Here is a 23,463-nt window from a genome sequence, read left to right on the forward strand (position 1 = left end):
TCTCATAATGAGTCATAGAGTGAATAGCAGTAGTCCCCAATTCCCTCCAAACAGAAATAGTAGGTAATCAAACAGCTCCAGTCCAACTAGCAGAATCCTATTGGTTCAAGATAATCCTTTTTAGGTTAATAAGCCACTAATTATTTTTACAGTCTTAACAGTGTGCACGGCAAAGACTCCAGTCTTCATTTGGCTGTAGCCTGAATGACATGTAGTTTGTGCCCCACCAGATTGGAGAAATGCAGTTCACAGGAGTGGCTGGATGTCACGATATCCCTCACAGCCTCTTTATTCTGACAAACACATTATTATCCATAATTTGTTTAGTTATTCGTTACTCTAGTGAAGAATTAAATTAATTATGTTCTTTAAGTTGTATGTATCTATAAATTGATGTTACCCATCTCTGTGGAGGCAGAAATTACAGACTTTAACAAAAGATCCTGTATAAAATTTTGAATATCTATGCTAAGGTTTGAATTTCTGCAACAGCTGTAGGAAGGTTTAGATCTAATTGTAATCACATAAAGAATGTAGGTGTGAAAAGGAGGTTCATGTAAGGCCACAGTTCCCTTCAGTGGAAACAGGTGCCAGTCCCACACAGGGCAGGGGAGCTTGTGGTATGGAGCTGAAATGAAACTTAAGTAGCAAAGCACATAGGAGTTGTGTATCTGTATATGGTGAATCTGTGTCAAAATGTCACTGATATTGTGTTACTTTTTGAGCCTCTTTCGTCTGTATATTTACACAAAGAAAGTCTCCTCTTTAACCTCCTTTTTTGCTCAGCAGAACTGGTATAATAACTGTAATATCCTGACATATTTTACATATTTGAGTATGCTCACCTTCCAGGTGAAGGCAAATATATTTGCTGGCCTCTGTTCCCACAACTGTTTGGAAATACAGTATTCCTGGATCAGTTGGCAAGAAACAACCAACATCTCACACCAGCCAACCTCTGTGATGCAGAAAAGATAGATGGTGATGCCCTTAATCAGTTTTATGTCTAACAAACTCAAGTGGTAACCCCTCAATAATTGCTAAGTTTTATTCCTTTATCTGAGCAGCGTGTCTTGTTTATCTCACACATTGCAAATCTTCCAGTGTAAGACTCAGATGCTGTTATCTTAGTCAACTCAAATGATTCACATTATACAAATGGCTCGTTTTGACACAGAACTGTGTGGAGACTCTTCTCTTCTACCCATGCTGTATCACTGAGCAGTGCTAAGTGCAAATTACAACCAACTTCCCCATTCAAAGATAATTTTGGTCAAGTAGTTAGATGCAATTGTTTGTGTTTTTTCCTTAGTTAATGCTCAGTCCTAATAATTTTTGTGAATTGTCATCCATAGGGCTTCTTTCCTGTATTTGAAATAAAAACTACTGAGGTCTTTTTTTGGTTTTGTCAGCAAGAGTTGTAATTTGATCCAGAGCAGGGTTTTTAACTTTCTATTTCTTAGTGTCAAATGAAAGGAAGAAAATTGGTAAAGGTATTTATGGTCCTGTAAGGTAGATTGAGAATAATTCTTGTTCTTGCAGAGTCCTTTTATGAATATTCACAGACATTATGCTAATTACAGTGTGGCCATACCTACCTGCAGGGAGGAATGAACTGATGCAGGTGTGAATAATGTCCTGTTCCTGCTTATGGTGGTTTTAGTCCTACATGTTGAAATTGGTGGAAGAAGACTCCTTAACTCATATGGGAATTGGATTTGACTCTCCCTGCAATCCAAGGAAAACAACTCAAACTGTGCTTTTGTGGTGTCCTACATCAGTATTTAGGAAGATTTCATTCCCTCACCTATCTACATGCCTTAATGACATCCTTACAATCTTCTTTTCACCTTGTCTCCTGTGGGAAATTCTGTGTGAATATGGGCTAATGCTGATATCTAGGCTTATTTAATGAATTCAGCTGTAATAACACATTTTCTAAAAAAACAACCTGTGGAGGCAGCTGGGATGCTTGTCTTTTCTAAAGTACTAGAGGAGTACTGATAGGCTGCTGGCTGCCCAACATAGGCAGGTATATTGCCTTCTTTAATAGTAAATTGTATTTCTACCTTTCTATGAAATTTAGCTTTTATCTATTATAGCTAGTCCTTCTAGGGAAAACTCAGTCCACAGTGGCCTCATAGGGAGAAATATTTAGCTCAGTAATTATGATGAAGGAGACTGACCTACATTATGTACATTCCTTCTATTCTTCTCTTTTATTTCACTCTTTGCTCCCAACCAGTTATGACAAATCTTATGTAGCCTAATGTAAGCAGCTAGTAAAGAGCAAGAAGTGACTAAATATAGTAACCAGAAAATGCTTTACCAGGAGTAAATATGTGCCTAAATATTGTTTAAATTCATAACATAAATTGTGACCTCTTGATCTGCTGGTTTTATATTATCTTATGAAATTAGAACTTTTAAATTAGTCTTGAGGGAGAGAGATGCTGCAATTCTCAGAACTTTTTCCTGCCCATGAATAGAAACAGTTTAGCCTGGCCTCTGGTTACATTTGTTTACTTTTTATTTGTGAAAAATGCAGGGAGGAGTGATACAAAACTCTCAGGAGTTCACTCTGTGATTAACTGTGACGTAATTGACAGAGGAAAACAGCAACAATTCATGCAACCAGTAATTAATCTCTAGCTTTATGGCCTCATTTGCCAACTGTCTCCATATTTGATAGCAAAAGTGACTTGCAGAATGTTTAATTTCCACAGTGACAGCTAAGGTATGAAATCAGATTTGAAGATAAACATCTTCTGTGGCTTCTGCTTGCAAAAAGAGTAGCCAATTAAGTGTGCTTTCTTAGTCCTTGCAAATATTTGCCATAGGATTGACATAGGAAATATAACATTTTCCCAGTCTGGGCAGGAGCCCCACCTCAATGCTCCCCTCTGCTGTGTGTATTCAGGAGCATTCTCAATTTCATGGACATGAACCATGCAGGCATGTTAGTTTTCTCCTTTCTCTTATTTTGCCTCTGTGTGTAAAAGGGCCAAATCACATGAGATGCTGACTATCTCCCATGGGGAGCTGCATGCCCTAGCAGGACATGGGCAGTTTGACATATCCCAGGAGACAATTTGCACCTCTTGGGATTGGTAAAACAAGTAACTCAGAGATCAGGCAGTGAGCAGCTGCAGTGAATTCTTTCCAGAAAGATTTTCTCCGTATTGTGAGGGGAAATATTTTCATTTGCGTGGTTTTTGTGAACAGGCAAACTTGCTTATCTGACCCCACACCACATACTGCTGATCTATAGCAGAAGATTTCTCCCTTCTGCTTTGCCCTGACAATTTGAGATTCTGTCCACGTTCTGCATTCTCTGGACAAGTCAAACAATCTGCAAACAGACAGCTGCAGCCCAGAAAGGAGAGAGAAATTTTACCATAAAAGAAGAAATTAAATTAGGGTCCTGCTCACCTGCATTTGATTTTTAAAGTAAATACATTTGATATGTTTCCCATTTAGTACTATTGAAAGGGCAGTTTCCTGACACCACTCATATAAAACAATCAGGAATGTGGATTCTGGCATCCCTGTCTGTAACAGGACTGTGCTTGTCAGAATCTTTTTTTTAATTAAGTTGGAGTTGGTAAGGCAAAAAGATTTTTTTCTTTCTGTAAGCTTTAATGTGCTGTTGTTTTGAACTTGTCATTTTTATTTGCCTATGAGTTTTGTTTTGATTTTTCTTGAAGATTCCTAGTAACAATAATTGTTTGCAACAGGAAGATTCATGTGAACTGACTTCCATTTTAAACATAGTTCCTGTGAAATGAAAGGGGATTGCAATGTGGATGTGGGCAAAGAGGACTGATGCATCCATACAGTGCACTTCTGCTCCAATGGTAAATATATTTTCATGATTAATAAAGAGAGAGTAGAAGCCATTGTACTCTGTTAGGGTTTTGTTGATGGCTGCTCCCCAGAATACTGAAAAGATGCTATCAATACTCTTGACACTCTGCTTAATCAAGATGTGACCCTCCAATGCAACCAGACAGTGTGCTTGTTTCAGAGCTGGAACAGTGCTACAGTTAAGGAGTCGTGGTTGCAGTTATTTTTGGTTGTGAGATTTTTTTGTAATTTCATTAAAATTTAATCAGTGCCATTAAATAATATTTAATGCCACTAAAGTGCTGTTGGATACAAATAGGAAATCAATCAACTTGTGCTCTGAGTGGCCGTCAGCTGTGGAACTGCATAGGTACCGCGGGGAAGGGCTGCACCTCGCACAGCAGACAAAATCAGATCAATAATAGTATGTTTAGTTCAGCTTTTAAAATTGCTCTTGCTTGGAATGTGCCAACGGGCACCTTCAATATCAGATATGTGGGCTTGGAAGAAGAAGCTTTCAAGTGCACCCTTAATGTTTGCAACTTGCTAAGTATTTTTGTTCCTTAGGTGCTGCACATCAAAAGCCAAAATTATAAGAATGGAGATTCCCCTGGGCAAGCTGGAAAGATACATCAAATATACAGCATGATGTTAGCCTGGTGGTAGAATCAGTCAGGACTGCTCCTTGATGTGCTTTCCAGCTTGAACAGTCGGTCATCCTTGTTGGCTCAGTGCAGTCAGCCCTGTCTGTGTACACAGATACGCTGGTACAGGGCATCCTAAGAAACTGTGACAATTGAGACAGGTTTGGAGCTAAACCGCACTCTGCCTCTGTTACAGCCAGTCCCCAGTGGGTTAATGGAGTAGGATAGCTTCCTCTGAAGGATTTAGGATGATCCCATTAACTGCAATCTATATTTGTTCACATTCCCTACCTGTGGGGGCAGGGGGAAAAGGGATTACAATCAGTAGCCACTAGCAAAGAAGAGGTCTGCTGACTGTCAGTAATGTCTTTATAGGACTGGGGAAAACTGAGCAATTCTGTAAAATTTCACAGAGTCCTGACCAGAGACTTATGTCTTCCTTCAGAAAGTCCATGTGAGGTGAGTTTTCGCATAAACTCAAACTATTTCAAACACTCCTGCTGGGTCTGGCCAGAATGCATTTGACGATTCCTTGCAGCTGTTTAATTCCAACATAATTGCCTTTGAGATTTCCTTCCTGATTTTTCTGTGTAAGCTGCACTAAGCTATGTAGATAAGAAGCAATCTATACATTCTGTGTATAGGAGTAAATCCAAGACTATAACACAGATGGACAGAAGCAAGCAAAAGACTCGATTCTTGTAATTTAAAATACATTGAATGTGAATCCCACTGAGGTGAAATATCTAATTTCCAAGAATTTCCTGGGGCAGGAAGCATGAGGCTGCTTTATTCCACACCAGTCACATCAGTCCACAAATTAAAAATGAATGAAACATGTTTAAAACAATTACACACACCTTTTCTGAGTTCTTCACAAAATAAATTTATGTAAGCCATCCAATGACTAGCAAGCAATTCTTGCTGACAAATATGATAATAGTTAAAATTGGTGCTACATAATTGTGCTGAAAATGTGCTTTTCCCCTCTGATCACACAAAGATGGCTTGATCAACCTTCTGTCATCTATAGGTAGCAGATGGAAGGAATTAATGTCTGTCCCTTTTGTATGTCATTCCCCTTGATATTAAAGCCTGCCTTACTCTCTTTGCACTCTAACACCTTGCCATACCAACAGTACCAATTCCGATTGGTTTTTTTTTCAAATAGATCCTAAATTCTAAATGATACATCAAAATATTCTTGCCAGGGCCTTTGAGCACTCAACCTCTTGGAGCAGAGCCATGGACTATACAAACCATTGCATTAAACATTTGGTCCCTGACAGGTAGGTGTGGGAGCTGTTGAATACGATTTGAAAAAACTAAGAGGGAAGGAAGGAAGGGTGGAAGCTCCATTCAGAAGGAGAAGGACTGTATTAGTGAGGGGGAAGAACTGAATACCCCACATCCCCCAGTTCAGCCATATCTAATCTGCAAACTCCTCTAAGGAAAAGCAAGATGTTCACTGTGTGCAGCTGAAAGAGCTATTCAAACCATGCAGTAGGAGCATGTTGCTCTGTTTTGTGAATTTAGCTCCTCACACCATCTCCATCCCAGCATGAGAGAAGTCTGTAAGCTCAGTGCAATCGTATCATAATTTGGATCTCTACAGGAGACTGAACTCACATCACCAGAATGCATCAAGCCAATGCATGTGTCAATGCACAGTTACATATATACCACGGTTACAGGCCCATGGTGACATTTTTCAAACTAATATATTGACAGGAGTACCAGGATATTTTTTAAGCATATCCAGAAGGAAAAAGAGCATTACAATGAGGAAGAAAACCCAGCAAAATGCTGACACCCAAGTACATTACTTAGTGTGCAGTTGCATTAATGAACCATTGCTTCAAATCCCAGGTTTGCCAATAGTGTCACTGTTCGTTTATCAAGGCAGAATCATCCTGGATGTGAACAGAATGCCTGTATAAAAGATAACTTCTCAATTCTCCCATACCATACATTTCCTTGAGCCCATTACAAAAGATTTATTTCTAAATTGGAAATTTTTTTTTCAGCTGGGCAGAATGAGACTGTTTGTTGAACAAATGGTGTTAAAATCCCCAAGGCTCTGACTTACTTCAATAACGACCAAGACTACTGCTTGAGCCAGCTGATGCTCTTTTAATGAGCGCTGCTTGTCAGAGGATCATATCTGCAAGTTGCTGTATAAAATAACCATTTTCCATGAGTTCATAAAGCAGCCTCTCGTTTGAAATGGATGAAGTGTTGTACCAATCTCTGCAGCACAAAACAGACACTTGTTTGAACTGAAAGGGGAAAAAAATCCTAACCCAAAGTATTTGACAAGGAGGTTTTTTTCTTCTTTTTCTAAAAAATTGTTTTTCCTGTCTATGACAGGCTGCTTTGTGTTCGTACACAAAAAGCTCAATTGGTTCAAGACAAAAATGCTGATATACGAGCTTCAAAATGAATTTCAGCTTTGGCCTGATTGAATTAATACGAGCATGACAGGTTGCTTATTTAGCAAACTGGGTGGACAGTAAGATTAAGCCTTTTTCTGTGACAAGACATCCCAAAAAAGTCTCTTGCTGTCCCTTGTAAGGTTTTTCAAGGCAAATCAAGAAGAGACTCCTAGATAAATCAAAATGACAAGTTCAAAACATGTGAGCCCTTTTTTAAAAAGATCATCTCCATAACAAGCCCAAGCTTATTAATGTTGCATTCTGACAAGCACAACCACTTTATGATTTTGTTGGGTCCGTGGACCTGATCATGCCATGTAACTACTGTACTGCTACTGCTGCCACTGGATTCAAAGCTAGGATCGCAAAGTTAAAGAACAGCATTTAGTAGCCCTGCCATCAGTCTGTTCTTTTTAATATATGTGTTATTTATGGCTGCAGGTTAGGTTATACCCTTGAATATCACATTTCTCACCAGAAACAGCAATGAGTAATTGGGTACTGCAGGGTTTAATGTGCAATACTGAGTCATTTTGATTAGACCCATATTTTATCACTCACACTATTAACATCAAAGATTTTTTAAACTACAATACTCCATATAGTTGGTATTAATGTGAATTAAGGAAATCAGGTTCTAACATGCTCAAGTACCTTGAGTTTTCTTTGTCTTGTGCATATCAAACCCACCTAGGTCACTGGTAAAATTCACCTTGTACGTGTGTACAAACGATCTCTGTCCTATGAAAATGAACCACTGAAGTTAATTCAGATTTGTTCAGAGCCTTGAACAATGTAAGTAATGAATCTTTCAGACAGTTAATTCAAGCTGAACAAAAATAGAATCCACTTAAATGTTACTACTGCTTGGATTGAATCTTACCAGCCTTGATAGGTCTGAAGATCCAAGCCTCAGTGGATGAGATCTGCAAATCCCAGCTATGATCTCTATAAAGAGAGGGGTGATGACTTGGTCTCTGTTTATTCAATGAAATTACTGCCCTTGCTTACTTTCTGACCAGAAACATAAATATGTAATTCTATTTTGCTCTAAAAGGAATTTTTACAATTCTAAACCTTTCTCCATTTTGTAGATCTTACATCCAGGATGATAAAATCATGAAGCAGGAATAATAATGATTTCCTGCACAGAAAAATGTGTATGTTAGAGATGTTGGTTGAATGTTTCACCTCTATTAACCTCTCTTCCAAACCAGCAGAGAAGTGGGAATATTTACTTATCATACAAATTCAAACTAAGATGCTTTTCCTGTGAGCAAAAATGCTCACCAACTTTGTTTGCAAGGGTAAAGTCTTGTGTGGTTTGCTGCATGTTACCCTCACACTAATTTTTCAAATTCTGTGATTCTGTAAAATTATTAGGCATTCTTAATATTGGGAATAGTAAGAAATAGTCTCACTGGTATTTAATTTTTAACTTCAAACCTGGTAAAACTTCTATTCTTGTCCATCTGTCTCAAGTTGTCACAGATTTTCCAATAGTAACTAAACTGCTGTGTTATGATTCAGGCTCTATATGTGATATTTAGCATGCTGTGTCTCTTTGCTGTTCCAGGCTACACAGAAAGCAGCCTCTAGCATATTAACTGCCTGTTTCACCTGAAGTAAAATGGGAGAGCATTTTAAAAGATAAGTTTTCCTTTGTCACATTTCTTGCTTGTGCTGTAGGTTATCAGAGCCTTTCCCCCCTCACATGTAAGCAAAGACAGATATAGAGAAAAATTATTTCTTTGAACCACAGGAAGAATTTTCTTTGCTATTCTATTAATATCTGACTGAAAGAAAAAGAAAAAATTCTGAATAAATGACTACAGGTGTCTTAAAACCTGTAAAATTATTTTTTAAACAGGGCTTTTGCTTAAAAAATGGGATCTGAACATGTGTGTAATGGAGCCATACTCACAGAGGAAAATTACAATTTCTATATCTAGCACGTCAGGTTTCTTCAAGAGTCTAAAATGCATGTATTATCACATTTACAAACAGACCAATCAAAGCCTGATTTTCAGAGGTAAATCTTAGAATCCTTTTGAAGTCCAAATTTAAAATGTGATCATGTGTTATCCATCAGAGGCCACTACCAACTAGATTTGTTTGCAACAAATGTAGCTTTGGAGCATGGTAGTGCTAAGAAATATGAGAGAAACTATCCTCCACTATTGAATAAGGAGTGATAACAGCATCAGAAGTAGTACTAGTCCTAAAACTTGTCTCTGGGCTCCAGTGGTTCACACCAAGCATTTGGAGATGATACACACAGCCTCAGAGCTGGGATTCTGCTGAAACCTCTGCTGTGATACTGGGAGCAGTGCTCAGAGCAGGTAGCAACTGTATTGCCCTATATATCATGATTAATCCAGGACAAAGAACAGATGGCATGAGAAGGAGATGGATTCCATGAATATGGAGTGGGTGGCAATTGTAGCTGGTCCAAGCTTTGAGACCTGAGAGAGTAGTATTGGTAAATAGTGATAAATGTGAAGGGGTTGTTTTGTGCATATTACAAGTTACAGGAAGACAGAATGGAGTTGTCAGCTATCTGACAACTAATTTTTATACATGAGGGTTTTTTTATGGCTGCTTTTATTCTGTGATGTGTTGTTTCATTTGTTTGTTTGCTGCCAGGCACTGTGAGATTTCAGGATTCCCAGTTTATGAAGAGATGGCTTTGTGTGAGGTAAGCCTGGGAGACCAGGAAAGCTGTGGTTTCACAGTTAGAGAAGATGAATTTTCAACTAGTAGTGAATGTTTAAGCCCTGATTTTCAGGAAAATGAACATAAGCAAATACATTTAACTTTCCTTTGGGTTTTGTCCCACAAAGTTAATTGTTTGATGTTGAATTTTTATTGATGATTCCTTTTCCACACTGCAGTTACTGTATCAGGAGAAGGAATGCTTTGAAAGGTAGACAGAAGAGGAAAACACTCCAAAGGAAGTTGGACTGTTAGTCTCCTGAGACACCCAGTGTATGGATTTCGTTGGCTTGTGAAATGCACATCAGTCACACCTCCATTCAGATCAAGTCTGGCCTGTTTCTGAGACTCAGTGTCACAGGCAGTGAGTAATACCTCTACAGTGGAGAGATGACATGTTTCAATGGAGATGCCAAGGTGTAAGCATGGATTAGTTCAAGTGACCTCTTCTTGGCAGATGACTCGGTGTAAAATGGCTCAGCAAATCCCATGGGAATACATCTAGGATTTTATTCCTTTGCCCTTACAAACCAATTAATTAATTGCGGTTTTCATCCTTTTAATTGCTGTAATACTAATTTTTATTCCAGAAGAAACCAGAAGGGTAAATGATGTACAGTTTCATGAATAGATTTTTTTCTTACTATTTTCTTAGGAGAGTTTATCTCTGTACCTAATACATATTTTAGAGCATTATAGTTAAACACTTCCAGAATATTTTAATTCTCTTTGCAGGAAAAGAAAATGGGTTTCAGACTTTCTAACAGGAAATCTATAAAATAATTTCTGCTTCATACTAAAGAAATATTTTCAATATTTACAACACTTGCACTGTTTTTCTTCTAAATAATTTCTGTCTCTTCCTAGAATTTAGAAAAAGGCCATCAGTACTTTTTTTTCTTTCATCAAGATATTGTTACTCCAGGTGAGGCTCATGCTGATTAGTGGGTGCCATATAGGTTAAATTTAGGATACTATTTCTATATGATATATAAATTCTGTAATGAAAGCTGGTTATTTCTTTTGCCTTCAAAGTTGATTGCTTGCCCTTTCCAGGCCAGTTCATTTAAATTTTTGAAGATCTACTCAAACTTCATTGAAAAGAACGTTTTGTAAAATACGGAGAACAAGAATTGCAAAACCCTCAGGAACATTAGGTCAATTTATTGACAGGAATTTTGCACCATTTGGGGAGATGGGGTTGAACAATATCTGTCTCTTTTCTGTTTCCTGTTTGTAGGAGCCTGGATCCTGTGACAAGGCAGTCATTTTGTTGGCTGCTTCGTAGTACAGTTGCACTCGTTAGAGGGAGGAATATGCAGGGCTGGGTGAGAAAACAAACCTCTGTGAGAATTTGAGCCGATGAAGGATGGCACTCTGGGAAATCAGCTTCCCCATATTTCAAACGTGTTCAGTGAAAGGACAGACTGCACAGCAAAAGAGGATTTACTGGGGTTTAATCTTGTTTGAAATTCTGTACTTTGGAAAGTTCTCCAAGCATTCAGGCAAGGATGACGGTTTTTCTTTGCATACAAAAACTAAGTCTACATCCCACGTAGTTATGAGATTCGGGAGCAGAAGCAGACAGTGGTTTTCACTTTTTAGATGGACCTCCATTTGCTTTGCCATCACAATTGCATATTGCTGGCACATTGCCCACCCGGTAAGGGAGTCATTCAGGAGCTGCTAGGACAAATTCCATACAGGTACTCATGTTGCCAATGCCTGTGTATGCCTTGTGGGATATCCCACAACTTGTCTGTGTAACTTGTATTTTGCAAACACATTGTTTTCCTGTTGTCCTGTGGTCTATGGTGCATTGTCAGGGCAACTGAGAATTAGATTTATCTTCTGTTGATTTGCAGCTTGCTCTGGGCTTGATACTATGATTCTGGAGACAGTGATAGTACAACTGTGTTATCCATGAGTAGGCCGTTTTGATATCTCACACAGCTTCCACGTGCTTCAGTTAGTAAGTCAGAATCTCAGAATCACAGAATCACAGAATATTCTGAGTTGGAAGGGACTCTTACGTGAGCATCCCATACAGAGATCAAACCCACAACCTTGGCATTACTGGCACCACGCTCTAACCAGCCAATGCCTGCTGGATTCACAGGTGTGTGAACAGTTTAATAATTCTGCAGAAGTACTTGGAACAAAGCCCTAAAGGGTTGTTGTTTATTTTGGAGCACTCCAAAATGTGAAGGAATGTAATAATAATTCCATGCAACTTTGTGCAAATTCTATTTCTTACTTCTCGGGCAGTTGAAGCCCTTTATCCACACAGTCATTTGGATATAAGCACACTACAGTTTGATGTCAGACCAAAAACCAAAAGTGATCACAAAGAACATAAATAATTTTACTTCATTTTAATGGAATTTTGATACAAATTAATTTGGATTGAAACTTTCTTCTTCTCTTACAAAGAGGAGGAAAGAAAAAATATATTATTTTCTGTAACATGCCTCTTCTACCTGCTGCTACTGAATGAAAATCCATCTTAAATGTAAGCCTCCACCTAACCACTTTGTCAAATATCTTTTCTGCCTCTCCTCATGGTTATTTTTGAAGAAAGCTAAGCACCTAAGGAAAAGTACTGAAAAGCTCACAGCATTATTTGCTTAGGGAGGAGTGCTTTACTAGTGCTCTTGTCTCAGGTTGGCAATAGTCTGCTGCACTGTATAATATTTGAATTGTGGGGGTTTGTAGCCACTGTTCAGGTAAATAACAATGTCATGCCAGGTAAAAGATACAAAGAGGTGAATTGAATGATTTAATCATAGCTGAGTCTGCTACTCAGGCTCCTAGAGTGGCAAAGAAATTACCATTACAACAATGATCTTTGTACATGAATATCAGGCATGTTTCAATCCAGGCTGGAAAAGACGTGGTTCCAATAATTGTCTTTATAGGGACAAGGCCGTTTTGGAGCTTTTTACTTATCCATAATCAAAAGATCAGATATTTTGCTGTCTTCTGGTGGATTTATTTTTTCCAGTTTCCTATTAAGAGAATTCTGGGAAGCTGCTTTACCAGGCCTCATGAATGCACATTCTTGGAGGGCCAAGATACACATTCGTGGCCACGCTGCTTTAAGACACGGCCCCTTCCTAACTGTGCTGTGCCTGCTGTTGTGCTTCCAATGTCCATGAGTTGGTCTAGTCTGGTTATTTTGCTTGCAGCAGGTTGGACACCTGCACCATGTGCTCCAGAACTGTGTGGGATCAGCCACCTCCAGCTGTTTGGTGTTGACAAATTGGAGCAGTAACATCCTGTACCACACAGCTTGACTCAGGCAGGGTCTGACAGGCTGCTGAGCATGAGTGGGGATGGTACATGAGCTCAGCATAGATGGAACTGAGCTGCACAGACCTGGCTTTGCCCACCCCAGGTTCAGCTTTTCTGCTTGTTGATAGTATTTCCCCTTACACACCTTGCATAAAACTGTGAGGGCTTGTTTATGTGCAGCATCAAACTGCTTAAAAAGGAACGTGTTGCCAATGTAGATTTCACCTCTGGATTGCAATGTGTTTTCCCATGGTTAATTTTCATGCGTTCATGCAATTCAGAGTCACGTTTCATATGATTTATGGAATAGCAAAATAAGTTACCAAGAAGAGATAAACTTACATTTGTAGCCTTCATCCCAGACTCCCTTCTTAAGGGGAAACTCCAGAAATCTGTCGGAAAGACAGTTTTAAAAAATGTTCCAGGGAGAAATGAGGTCTGACTTATGTGCTCATTTACTGTGGTATTTGAGGACTGAGGGAGATAATATCTAGCATCTTTTCGAACACTGCTCTGCCCAAAATACTTCCACTCCAGTTGCCTGCCTCTGTTAACTCTGTTTAAATGGTATGGAGTCTGATACATTGTATTTTGCAAGTTAGAGGTGGGAAAGTCATTTCACAGTGCAGGGAAAAAAACCATTATTTCAAACTAATCCTTTGCCTGCACTCAGAGAAATCAAATAAAAATACAAAGGTAAAAAAGAACAAAGCTTCACTCATGTTTAGAGGAGAAGTGACAGCTCCCTGTTTGAAGAGCAGTTCTCTGGTTATACTTGTATAAGTAAGTGGCAAACTTGAATGATCTCAGTCGAAGATGTTCTCTCTTGTTCCTCCACCTGTATTATTGTTCTCAAGCTTTTGAACAATTGCTGAAATCTATAGAATAGTTTAGTTTATATTCCTTCCCCCACAAGTGCATTTTTATTTCTTACATCCTCTTAGGAACAAACAGAAGGAAAACAAAGTCATAATGTCACCTCTAAAATCATTCAATATTTACAAAGTGTGATCTTCCAGTGTATAAACTAGTGTAACTCTGTTCTTTGCCTTGTAAGGGTGAGGAATACTCTGATGGATGTGAGTGCAGTGTATGTCTGTGGTATCTGTAAATCAGTTGGTGTAGTCTGTGTGTGTTACATAGATCTGCTGAGGCAGTGCATGACAAAGTGTGTAATAATGAATACTGCACAATGGAGGACAATACTACACAGCATAAAGATAAAGGATAATGACAATGCTCTCAAATAACGAACCCCTGAGCAATGCTGGCAAACCTGTGAGGGGATGTAGGACGTCTTCATTGTTTCATATGGTAATAATCTGTGTACGCACGTGGTTTTCCTAATGATCCATGGGTACAGACTATTATATGAGCAGTTCAAGAAGAAACTACCTGTTTATACTGAATAATTTCCGTATGAATGGTTTAGGGTTGTGCTTTGCTTTTCTGAGATACGCAGTTTCTAACACTGGCTTCTTATCACAAACTTTCAGCCATACAACCTGGTCTCATCAGATGAAACAAGTTAAATGTAGTCAGATCCAGTCAGTACTTAGGTGAACGATTTCCAAGGTAATTCAAGAATGCATTGGGAAACGCTCCATAGCAGTATTCCTCTCCTGCCAGCATTGAACAAGCATCTCCCATTTTTTTGGGGAGTTCACTTGATACGTGGTTCTTCATCCTCATCCTAAATTATCCTCTGTCATTGCCATGCACTAAGGGCTGCATTTGTCAGTGTGCATGTATTCTGCCAAAAACCTTTTGTGATGAAAGGTACTACATAAGCAATGGTGCCCGCTCAGACTTTATATTTTATATTTTATCTTTTATATTAGCCTTGTGCCGCCCTGGTTTAGTAAAACCCAACGGAATGTTATTTTTAAAGCACCATTTAGGTCAGCCTTTGACTGAAGAGTACAGAGCACCGTTTCCTTGTCAAAAATACTTGTGCAGAATCAGAAGTGCTGGCATATACCTGTCAAAAGGACAAGATAAAGCAGCACTTCTGTTATCGTCTGTGAGATAAACAAGAATTATCATGTTTGTGGTTCTTTTTTTTATTTCTTCATAAGCTGTGATTTAATTGACTTATTGGACTTAAGGGAGAGCTGACCTGTACATTGCATCTTGATGTTTCTGTTTGCTTTCACTCTAAGCTAGCTGACGTAACATTTCTTTATATTTGTGTAACACCTACAGTTCTACCTCTCTTGGAGAAAATGTATGGGATATCTACGCCTGAGAACTGTATGTTATAATAGCTAAGAGCTATGATAAAGAATACAAACTCACTTGTTCTCATCAAGCTGTAAGATAGCATCAGCACAAAATGAGACAAAAGGCTATCAAACCTATTGTCAGGAGAAAATGCAGATTAAATACAGATAAACACAAAGTACAAATGAAAGATGGGAATAGGCTTATATAATGAAAAAGAGGGAGCCCAACAAGCTTCTTTACTGTTTAATGACATACTCCAAAGACAAATATTACAGCTAAATTTTCAAGGAACAAAAAGTCATGCTTTTATTCTGTATTTTTTTTCCTGAATAAATAGCAAAGCCATGGAACAATTTCCTTAACTGAATGCACAGAATAAGACCTACAGCAAAAATAATCAAACCACTATTAGTGTGATCATGTAATCACAATTGATTTTCTTGCTCTAAGATTATCATGATCCACCATTGTGAAGGAAAACCACACCAGAAGTGAATTATACTCTCTGCTATTAATTTGGGGATTTATTCCATATACTGTGTCAAAATGCTGATGCCTGTGCTCTGGGAACTTCCAGTGAACATATATCTTTAGAGCTAACAGCAAAATGAAGTTAGGAGTCAATCACTCCTAAATCTCTTGTATTTATATATAAAGCTGGATATGTACACTTCTAGAAAGAACAAAGGAATGAAATCTCTTTTTGTTGGTGGTGTTTCTTTCAGTTTGGAAAAAGAAATACTCTTCTCAATATTCTGGATACTTTGTAATATGCACTTTTGCACTATTTCCTTCTACTGGTCCTAAATGAGGATGCTCATTTCCAAAACGTTTAAAGCATAGACAAGTTTGATTATGACTTTTAAAATCGGATTTAGGTAAGAAAGTCAAATTTATCCAAGCTTAGAGAGGTTTTGTTAATACCAAGCATATCTGAATATGCCTGTCTTTGTACCTTCGCAGGATTTCACGTTGCCTAATATAATGTTCGTCATGGTTTTAATTTTTCCTCAAAATGGATCTCTTTTATGTCTGCTGTTTACCATCCTTGCCAGAGTCATTGAGCACAAGAAATACAGTATCTACAAGATGCAGAAACTGCTTTCTTCCTTGCACTCATGTAATATGTAGTGGATGGTTTCAAGAAAGGATCTTTACTCTGCGCTTTACCTATTCATGTGTAGGATTTTGATTTCATTTGAAATGAAAGGCGTAAACCTCAGGTCTGGAAACTTAATAGAATTTCTGCATTTACCGGCTGATCCATAGCCTTTAGGTTAGATTGTGTGTCAGCCAGCAGTCGGCTTGTTGAATGAAGCAATACTTTAAAACTAAAATGAAGAGATTTCTGTTATATGTAGCCTGACACCAGATATGAAGGCAGATTTCTACTGGCTTATTATTGGAAATATTTTCCAGTGTGTCTGATAAGCGAGACTGAACAAGCTGTAGGAAGTAGACCTAATCAGATAATGCTGACTTGCAGACCAGAAAAAAAGAGAGATGTATTTTCCTAAGTGTTGTGCCTTCACTTGACAAGACTGAGGACAAAATGGTTGGTGTAGTGGCAAAAGGCACTGCAGAGAGCAGGGAGTAAACCTGCTGGTTCCTGGGGGTGGCTGTTGTGTCTAAGCCTTTTTTCTTGTGTACGTTCATGGTCTGTGTCACGGAAGGTTTACATCTTAAGTGCTTGAGTGCATTGGCACTCTGGAGATGGGGCATGTAAAAAGGACTGGGAGAACATCAGCCTGGATCAGCTCTTCATTTTTCAGTGAGTTTAGGTATTTTTTTTTAAACTTCAGAGGAATTCAAAATGGACTTGCGAGAGGGTCCCCCGAAGGATCAAGCGCTGTGTTCTGCTCAGACTCTCAGTGCTGCACATCCTTCCTGGAAATACACTTGAACACTGAGGATATTCACAAGAGAAGCAAATTCTCAGTATGATTACAGGACCTTCATGATGTTGCAGGATGGAGGACAAAGGAGGGTCTTGTAGTAATTCTTAGAAAGATTTCCCAAAGAACTGAAGCAAAAAGATTCCTTTGTTATTTCCATGCCTAGGTATGAAGTGGGCATTACCACAGTTTGGTAGTTAACACAGAAAGATACTTAACACAACTTCAGATTATTTTTCAGATTGCATGTAGATAATAGATTATATCAAATGCAAACATAGTGCCACATTAATATTGCATGAGAAATGTGCATACTTTATTTGTTGGCCTGAAGACATTTAAAAAAAAAAATTGTTGGAAGATCCTCTTTATTCTAAGCATTTTTTTTTTAACAGCTTAGCTCTTGGTTTTGTACCTTAAATGTCTCTGCTCAGGGGAAAAATGAATTTAATTGCATAAAACCTACTCTGCACTGATTTTTCCAGGGAAAAGATTAAAGTTTTAAATGGATTGAGTGTCCGTGTAAGTATATTCACATTCATATGTGTCTGGACTGAACATGCCATCTGTGGCTTCTGCTTTATTTTTCTTACTGTAAATTTGGAATTCAAAATAACATTTATTTTGTGCGGCAAAATCAATAAATCATTTAAGTTGTCCCACACTTTGTATAACTAATTGTAATTAGTATAATGTCTTTGTTGGCAAGAGCTTATCAGGAACATAGCATGAAGAGGCAAAGAAAAAGCTTTATAAAGAATGATGTTGTTTTGTAAAGCTAATTGTGACACTATCTCTGCTATTGTGTGTGATTGAACTCTTAATTTTTAATCTGGTGTTCCTTCCAGCAGTGTAGCTCCTAGTGTTACCTGAGGTTCTCTGCAATATAACCATTGTCAGTTCTAGATTTTGCAGTTTGGTGCCAAAAGGATGTAGTCTAGACTTGAGTCAGCTAAATTGTGGCAAGTGGGTTGCAGTTTCTAATTGTAATGAATTAGCTTGTTTTGATGTTTGTTATGCAAATCTTGTAGATAAGAATTCACTTAACTGTGATGTCCTGAATTTGGTGCTAGGGGAGCAGCCACAGGCTCCTCTGATGGATCCTGTCACATGTATGGCCTTCTCGAGGAGCTGCTTGCCTGCAGAATTCTGTGGCAGCATAGCCCAGTCTTACCTAGGTGATACTGGGAATCACTGAAAAGATGATGTTACTAAGAGAAATATAATGTGGAAGACAAATCAGAGCATTTATTTATAAAGCAAAGGACCACTGTCACACTTCATGAATGTGTTCTAGTAACTTGGCTTCACTGGAAGTATCATATTCCTGGTACTAACTGAAGTCCTCACCGTTCTTGATACCTGAGCATTAGCTTAGACTGACAGTGAGCTGGCTAGATGATTAGTATGATGATTCTTGTGTTTACTATTCTCACAAAGCTGGATTGTGAAAGACTTGGAAAATTAACTAATTTGCTACTTCAGTTGATAGCAGAGAAGCCATAAAAATTCGTGTTTAAAGCATTTCACTGCCATTCTAATAAGTATGGAGATTTTTCGCAAGGCTTCCACTTGTATTACTAACCTCCTGCAGACTATTCAATGAATATTGGAAGAAAATATTCTGAAATTGTCCAGTGTTGAAGAAACTGTTCAGTGGGATAGAAGGAAATCTTCTGTGACCCATAGTTTCTCTTCCTGTGAGCTTCTCTGTGGCAGTCTCCTGCTTTTCTGAACTGTTTGCTGTATCTTGCTTTTTCTAAAGGCTGCCATCTGAGAGAACAACGTTTGCCATTCTTGCTCTGCCTGCAATCATGGTGCTGCCTCCAATGTAAATATTTGAGCCAGTGGCTGCAGGCATGTACTGAATAAATGTAGTGACTCTGGGGGAACAGAAGGGGAACGACAAAAGCTAATCCTGTGTCTCCTGAGGATTTGGGACCCTATATTTTAAGTGGGGCTTTAATTAGGCTTCAACCTCTTCTGCCCACAATGTGCATGAGCAGAAGATGCCCATCAGAAAACCAGCTACTATGTAAGCCAGGAGGGGTTAGAGGAAGTTTCAGTAGCTCAGATGTGAGCATTATTTCTTTCTTTCTTGATAGTTGGACAGAGGTGAGTTAATTAAGAAAGCAGTGAAAGACTTGATCCATTTGGATGGAATATAAATAAGCAAGACCCTAATACTGATATTAAACTGTAATGTGATACCTATATATGTGAGTGTGCTTCATTAAAATGTATGTTACAAAAAGAAAAAAACAGAAGAAAAGGAAAGAGAAATATTTTGTTCCTTTTATACTTTAAGGAAAAGTTAATCTGGAGAAAGTTACAGTAGTAAAAGAGAAGGCAACATCTGTGTTAATTAGCAATTTGTCTTCAAAGCTTGACTGATGGGTTACATTATGGCCTCTTGCAATTGAATTAAAATTCAGACACATGCAAGTTCTATTTTTACCTCCTTTTTCCATATCAGAATAATTTGTCTGGATTTAAGACTTATTTTTTGCTAAAAATATTGATGTTCCATAATCTAAGATGAACCTTTGGTTAGTGCAAATAGACAGTGTAGAGAAGAGCACTGTGGCTCTGGATGCAATTCCAGAGCACATGGCTTAATGACGCGATGTGGTGTTAGGGAGAAGTACGTGTACTTCCTCCAAAGAATCTGGTTTTCTTGGGTATTTGACAGTTCAGCTCTTTGGTTCAAGAACTGTCGTGTGTGTACAGTGCCTTGCTCAGTGAGGATTCACAGTGCTACTGTAATGCAAATAATCAGTTAGTAATTTAGCAACAAATTAGGAATTAATTTTAGAATACCTGGAAACACTCTTCTGAATACCACAGCTGGGACAGACGAGTTGTTGATAGAGGAATGTGCACCAATGAAGGTCTAATCTGTAGAGTTTGAATTCTCTTTTTCTGGTGAATATTATCTGTTCAGAAATAAAACTTACAGTTAATATTCTGGCCCTCCATAAGCCTTTTCTTTTTGTGTGGGCATCCATCCTGGTAAAAAGCAAAGTTCTCAGATAAATGTGAAATGTAGAGAGAACAATGTAACATCACCTTCCCTTCCATGTCAATATCAAAGAAGTAGTGCTTGAACTACCACAATGACTACAGACTGTGGAAAATTTGAAAGGGTATCAGCTGATGTAGATCAGTGTGGGTTCTGTTAGCTGGGTATATTCCCACTTAAACGGACAGAGTTAGCGTACAATCTCATGCTAGCTGTTCTTTCATTTTCACCATAGCAATAAAACAAAATATCTTTATAAAAGCTTTTGCTCACATTCCAATGTCGCAGACATCCAATGTACACCTTTACAAAGTTTTATCATATTTTTGATTTAAACATAAAAAAGACCCAACCTAATAGAAAATGTTTTTATGAAAAATTTAAGCTGCTTTCAGACAAGGTTAGGTGAACTCTTTTCAGTATCTTGTATTGAGAAGGTAAGAGCTAATCAAGGAATTTCTTCTGTATTCGCCTACAATACGTTTCACTAAAATATGCAACTAGGGATAGTGAGTGCCCTTTAATACCAAAAGAAAAGGGTGGGAAAGCCTCCTTAATTAAATCTCTTCAGGGATCTTGGATTAACTGCAGCTCTGTTTAGTTTATATCCTCCCTGTAGAAAAATGTGCAGACCCAAGACAGCAAATACTGATTTAAATGTAGATGCAGGGAAAAGGCCCTGTTGTCTTTTTTTCTTCCACTTGGCACAGTTTTTAATTTTGATTGATTTTTGGTTACAAAGGATGAAAATCTTAAGTCCTTCTCTACTCCCTTCCACGCTGTGTGAAAATACTGAACTAGGACTCAACAAACTGGATGCAGCTACTGGTGAAGGGAAGAGCACATAAAGCTGCCCTGCAGAGGACTGTGGCACCAGCCCTAAAACCTGAGTCAGAGTTTCAGCTGTCACTCCCTTTGTCACAGCCACCAGGGGTTGCAGTAACTCTTTGGCCTAGCATAGTCCAATAGAAAGTGGGGAACAGTGGGACAGGGGCACACTATGGTGCCACAATGGATATTTTGGCATTACCTCCCATTTGCTTCAACCACTGCAAGCATAAGTAATTGTCCTGTGGAGCAAGTGCTCTGCTGGCACAGACCAGAAGAATTGCATTTCCCAATAAACTCAGTCTCCCTAACCATGGAGTGAATTTTACTCAGGTGATTTTTGAAGAGAAGAATGGCTGTGTAAAGATGCCAACAGCTTAGACCTCAAACCTGCTTATGTGAATTTAGTTTTCCTTCATTCTAAACATACTTGCATTTTTGTAATGGGCAACATTTCTGTGCATCCTGTCCTGACTTAAACATACATTTGCTCATCAACAAAATCCAAGTGCAGATGGAGATGAGTGGAGCCATGTGCTTCTTTCTGCACAGTGCAGCTCCAGCAGGTCAAGGTTGTTGAGCATAAACTGCTCAACTTCAGACCCCAGGGGATAAGTGCAACCCAGGGACTCACAAAAGGCATCTTCTACTAATAACTTGAGTGCATGCAGTAGCATGGGCTGTGGCTCAGACCACAGTCTGTAGTTAAGAAAGCAAAATAAAGAATCTTGATTAAGAGAAATAAACAATCTCAACTCAAGAGAAATCAAGAGAATATGTATTTCTGGAAGCAGAATTATTAGAGAAGAGAGTGGAGAAGGAAAAAAGACTGGAATTGGGATTTACTGTTCTGTGAACGGTTTGCACCGAGACCACAATTCGTACCTGAAGACTCAGTGCAACCTGCAGAAGCCCAGTAGCTGTAAGAAATTTAGCTACCAATTTGTGCTCTCTACAGGGGATGCCATTCAAATTGAAAAGATTAGCACAGGTTTGAGAATGCATGAGAATCACCTCAAAATAATATATATGTGCAATATATAGGCTGGAAGGCAGAGTTTACGATTATAATTCTTTAGTCTTGTTTCTCTTCTGTGTGCTTTGCAGCAAGCTGAACCTCTATGATCACCCTTGATAAACAGGAGTTCTGATTTTCTTCTCTAAGCTCAGCAGCAGAGGCATCTGAAGGAGCATTCTCTGACTGAGTGAAATAACTTCCTTCTCTTGTTGCCTGAGTTCACAACTGAACTGAGATACATCAAAGTCAGGTCAAGGAATCAGAAATAAGGAAACTACAGAAGCCTGGACAGCAGAACTAAATTTTCTTAGGCTGCTGCCTTTTTTCCCCCGCTTTGTTTCAGGTTTCCATGACTGTATTGAATAGACCAAAGAAAGAAAGGAAGCAAATTTTTTAAAATGTACATAACACAAAGATTGGAAATATATCCATAAATTAAATACCCAAGCAGATGCCTCAGGTATTTCAGTACTTGTAGTAACAGATTAGTCCTTATTTCTAATGTTGGTTTTGCCTGTCTTGCCCAAAATCGTAAATAGTAAGTCAAATAGTTTTGGTGGTTTTTTAATTAGATGCAGTTAAATACAAAACCCTCATTTCTCTGCTACCTTTTGTGATCATTCAGAAGTGTCCTTCCTATCTTTTTTTTGATGCCATTTTGACATGGGATTTATTAATCATTACATCTCCTTTAAAATCAGATTGTGGGGAGAGATTCTCATGGGCTAGTTTGTGACCTAGGAGTAGCCTTTACTGCAGGTTTATAGCAAACTCAACTGAAATGGACTCTTAATTAATTAATTGATACTCTGCAGTATTAATATAAACAGAAAGCTAATATTTCTGGAGATTAATTGAACAGTGTGCCACCCAACTGCAGTTTATTTTCAGGATTCACAGTAAGGATGATCTACCAAGAGTTTGGGCTGGCAGGAGTGCATCACTTCTCCATACCCACGTACATCTTGCTGGGCACAGTCCCTGCCTGAATCTGGAACGTGGTCTGTGCTGTTCATAATGCGTTCCACTTGTTTAAGCTTTGCATAAAACTATACATGATGGACAATAAAACATCTGTCCATGTATAAATGTTTCACTTTTCAGAATGACCTGAAGCACGATGTGTGAGGCAGCCTGCTCACTGCTAGAGGGGCATGGCTGTTTATTATTAGATGTCCTGCACCATTATGGAGTACAGAGCAAGCACGTGTGTACACACACACACAGACACGTACAAAAGAATGAATAATTATGATAAATGGCTGCCTAACAGGTATCTTTATAATGCAGAAATAGCAACCATTTTTACCAGGCAAAATCAATTCTCTGTGTTTGCGTCTTCTTTGCTCTTCTTGTGCTATTTTTTCTGCAGAAAGTATGTAATGAAATAATTAGCAACAAAGCACCATGTCTTAGAGAAAACAGAAATAAGTCCAGGCTAGGGCTGATATTCTTCAAGATTTAGAGTCTTGCCCTTCTCCTGTACCAAATATACTTCCTTTTCTCCTCTCAAAAAACCAGCTCTCTGGCAAGAGAAGTG

The 23,463-nt window shown here is 38.5% G+C and overlaps 1 protein-coding gene and 1 long non-coding RNA gene across 2 annotated transcripts in view; one reads left to right on the top strand and one right to left on the bottom strand.

The window, feature by feature from the left end:
• Positions 1-23,463, top strand: part of ST6GALNAC3 (ST6 N-acetylgalactosaminide alpha-2,6-sialyltransferase 3) — a 150,907-nt gene that overhangs the window by 115,973 nt on the left and 11,471 nt on the right. The window lies entirely within an intron of this gene.
• Positions 15,389-23,463, bottom strand: part of LOC104695277 — a 30,039-nt gene continuing 21,964 nt past the window's right edge. The window contains exons 2-3 of the long non-coding RNA XR_752823.3: positions 19,876-19,991; positions 15,389-17,183 (exon numbers count right to left, since the gene is read on the bottom strand). This is a non-coding gene — a long non-coding RNA (uncharacterized LOC104695277). The remainder of the gene's footprint in view (positions 17,184-19,875; positions 19,992-23,463) is intronic.

This window comes from Corvus cornix, chromosome 8, assembly GCF_000738735.6.
Source record: "Corvus cornix cornix isolate S_Up_H32 chromosome 8, ASM73873v5, whole genome shotgun sequence".
NCBI lineage: Eukaryota > Metazoa > Chordata > Aves > Passeriformes > Corvidae > Corvus > Corvus cornix.